Raw genomic sequence first — 3,939 nt, forward strand, 5'->3', positions numbered from 1 at the left:
TTGTGCCAGACCGGTATCTTTGCAAGATGGCAGCTATCGAGTTAGCGCTTGAAGAGAGAGTCTCCCTTCTCTATGTACTGTGGAGAGCAGAGCAGCGGCGTAAAAGACGTCCTCGCCGTACCTGGGTCCATCAGGTCCTCCAGAGGCGTGAGCAGTTTGGTGAGTTTCACCATTTGCTCCAGGAGCTGCGCTTGGATGACGGCCGATTCCAGCGATATCACTCGGCCAGTTTGAGGACTTGCTTTCCCTCGTTGGTCCCAGCATCGCCCGCCTAGACACCAATTACAGGCGCTCAATCCCACCTGCAGAGCACCTGTCCATCTGCCTGAGGTTAGTAAAAGTATTTAATACGGTAGTCCTTTATTGATACCTGTGCTAATATGCTAAACCATCCATTTATACACTGCTAACATGGATGTGCTATGCTAACAGTGAATGCTCTCGGTGTTTACTGATAGCAAACTGTGGTACGGAGACGACTGTTTATAATATTTCTAGTGATACTCAGAAGGTCTCATCAAGTCCCGATTTAATTCGATTTATGCTGTTATCAGTGTTTGCAATGATAGCATGGCTGTGGTGTCATATCAATGTATGCGCTCGGTGTTTGCTGATATCAAACTGTAGCATTAGGACCACTGAGTTAACCTTTGTAGTGATACTCACTCCTTTTTATTTAGACCTGGTTTAATTCTGGGATAGTTGAATATTTGTAAATAATCGCTGCAGCTGTCAGACTCTATAACAGGGGTCACCAGCCTTTATTAAAACAGAGTTAGATAAAACTGAACAGTTTGGTTCATCTTTAGTTATGTGGTTCTATCTAGCATATTCTATCTTGATAAGCTATGTCTTATCACAGGTTAATTTTTCAAAAATATTAATGATTTAAGCAAGGAAAGGGCTACATGTCAACATACAACTCTTTATTTCTATTAATGTCTTACTTCATTCCTACCTGATTGACATGTTTAGGAATTATGAGTGATTGGCTCACTGTAGTGGCAAAAGTTGCTACCAATCAAATTATGATATGTTAAAGTTAAAACAAAACACAACTGTTTTAGATATGATCTAATATACATTTTGTAATTATCCTTATAATTACAAAATGTTTTATGTAAGATTTAAGTTTTGTGATTTAAATCTGACATCACAAAAGTATTTTGGAATTTGAATAATGTATTTTGTAACTGCAGTACACATAATACTAATTTTGAACAATTTTGTCCAGGTTCCTTGTCACCGGGGACTCCTTCACGACCAAGCGTTCAGTTACAGAGTCGGTGTGTCCACGGTGAGCCAGATCACCCCCCAAGTAGCGACGGCCATCTGGGACTGTCTAGTGGACGACTTCATGGCTGTGCCTTCACCTGGAGACTGGCGGTCCATCACAGAGGGATTCCAGGAGCGCTGGACCTTTCCTCTCTGCTGTGGAGCTCTGGATGGGAAGCACGTCCAGACAAAGGCACCCCATATATCATATAGGAGACACACACATTGATATACACTAAATATTTATTCCATTTCTTTTTTTGTGGTGCCCAAATTTATGCACCTGCTTGATTTTGTTTAAACAATTATTGCACACTTTTTTGTAAATCCAGTAAACTTCTTTTTACTTCTCAAATATCACTGTGTGTGTCTCCTGTATGACATATTTAACTGACATTTTTTATTGTAACAACCAACAATTTATACAGGAAAATAATGTCTATTAACAAGGTTGCCCAAACTTTTGCATCCCACTGTATATTTTGTCATTAGTATAATATGAAATAAATTCTACATGTGTCAAGTCGTGTGCCAACATTTGCTGTGTAGTAGAACTGAGACATTAGTCATTATAAATATTTATTTGAAATAATATTAAAATTCTCAAACAGAAAAACATTAAACATAAATATATAAAATATAAGTATTTACAGAGAGACAGGAATAAAAAGGACCCAGCTGCTCTCCAGAGGAGGAACAAGGCTGAGGAGGAAATGCTCCATTGGAGACTGGTGTGGCCTCTTCAGGGACTCCAGGGTGGCCAGCTCCTCCGCCGATGGACCGTCCTGGGACCCGTCCCTCATCTGCCTCGGAGCAGTCCTCCTCTGTGGGCCTGTAAAACAGCACAAAACACAAAGAAATGAGAAGACTGCTACTAGATTTTAATTTCAACATTGAAAAAAACAAAACAAAAACAGGATATAATCAGATTGGTTGTAGATATTTAGTAAAGGTGATTACAAGGCAATCCCACCGACTAAAAAGGTATCAGTACTTGCTTTACATACCTGTGGGTGCAGCAGCAGGAGCTCAGGGACTGGGGAGCCAGGAGAAGCAACTGCTCTGCTGCAGAATCAGTTGGCTCTATCAATACAGTATTAAATGTTAACATGTTGAATATAATCAGAGAAAGTATATACAGTGGTCCCTCATTTATTGCAGCAGGGGTTCTCAGAATAACTAGCCCCTGGTCACGCACTTTATACACTGTTTTCCCCACACACATGAACATTGGTCACAGTTCTCACAATTGATTCTCAAAGTGCAAACCTTTGTACATTGCAAAACGTAAAAGTATTATTATGCCGCGGTTTGTCTTCATCTGCCTGCCACTTTCGTGCGCCTTTTCCCCTCGCGGTGCAGGTGTCTGTTTCCGAATGAGGGTCATAGTTATGGGTATTTTTGTGCTGTTTTTTCTATTGGACGTGATGGTTATCAAAACCAAACATGATAAATTTGGCAAGCGCAGGAGACACGACACGAAGGAGATTTGTCAATCAGGCTGCAGAATGCAATGCTGTACGGTGCAAAAAAAAGAAAAGAAAAAGAAAATCAGCGAAAAAGCGAAGCAGTGACGGATGAACAGCGGGACCACTGTGTGCTGTTTATTAATAAACAAAATATATTCCTATATGACAACATGCATAAAAGCAGAACGGTATTTGTACGTCAGTGGGAAAATAGCAGTGGCTTGCTAGCTTTTGTGCGGCTTCCCCGGGTCAGCGAAAACTTTAGAGAAAACTTAAGAGAAATGAATGAACTTACCAGGTTGCCCGATCTCTTCACATATCTTCCACCAAGCTCGGTCCTTTATATTCCTGTCTCGGTACAGAAAGCAGCTGGTGTCGTACGGCTCCAGGTTGTTTGCTACGGCATTGATTAGCCTTCCTTCCGTTGAAGAATGAAGGGCTTTGGCTGGATCTACCCCTTTGACCTAGGTCACAGCCACGTCACCAGGCTCCTGATTGGTTGTCGCGGCGCGATTTGACGCTGGAGTTCAGATTTTTCCAACTCGAGCGGTAGACGCGTAACGCACGTATGCACAAAATGCAACACAAAAACTCACGCGCGTGGTTTTTTTTCGCGAGTCAAACGCTCCAAACGCGCTAGACTGACGCGAGTTTCAGGCGTTTTGGCGTTTTCGCGACGCAAATCTGCTTCCGAATTTTCGCGGGAGCCGCAATCGCGGGTCATCGCGCCTTTCCATTGACTTTACATGTAAACCTGACGCTCTGGCCGCCTCTATGGCATTCGGTGTGAACACACCGTTAGAGTCGGATCTTTGACGTGAACAACGCCAGCCGTGTTTTGTTTTTTGTTTTTTTTTTCTCCTCCTTTCTCTCACCCTCTCTCTCGCACTTTTTTCCCGATTCACTCTGCATGTGAGCCTTGTGCTTTGCGCTGGGCAGAGGGGGGAGGGGCGGTAGTTACGCTTGCAGTAGCACAGGAACAGAGCGGGAGGGAGAGACAGAAAGGGAGCCAGGGACAACAAAGTCACATTAGAAAGGTATAGTAATCATCCACAACTATTTTCAGTTGCGGATGATAAAGGATTCAGAAAGTTTATTCATGCATATTCTCTGTCATATGCAGGGCCATATGACAGAGAATATGCATCTTCTTTTTGTTTTCATATTGTAATTTATATTTAATTGTGTTGTGGTT

The 3,939-nt window shown here is 42.3% G+C and overlaps 1 long non-coding RNA gene across 1 annotated transcript; it reads right to left on the reverse strand.

Annotated features, from left to right (window-relative positions):
- Nucleotides 1–316: 316 nt before the first annotated feature.
- LOC146383511 (uncharacterized) lies at nt 317–3,530 on the reverse strand. The gene is made up of 3 exons (XR_014800764.1): nt 3,040–3,530; nt 2,283–2,358; nt 317–2,107 (listed from the first exon to the last, which is right to left on the reverse strand). It is a non-coding gene; the product is annotated as an uncharacterized LOC146383511 (long non-coding RNA).
- Nucleotides 3,531–3,939: the final 409 nt, after the last annotated feature.

This window comes from Perissodus microlepis, chromosome 7 (genome assembly GCF_051167445.1).
Source record: "Perissodus microlepis isolate ML-2025 ecotype Zambia chromosome 7, ASM5116744v1, whole genome shotgun sequence".
Classification (NCBI taxonomy): Eukaryota; Metazoa; Chordata; class Actinopteri; order Cichliformes; family Cichlidae; genus Perissodus; species Perissodus microlepis.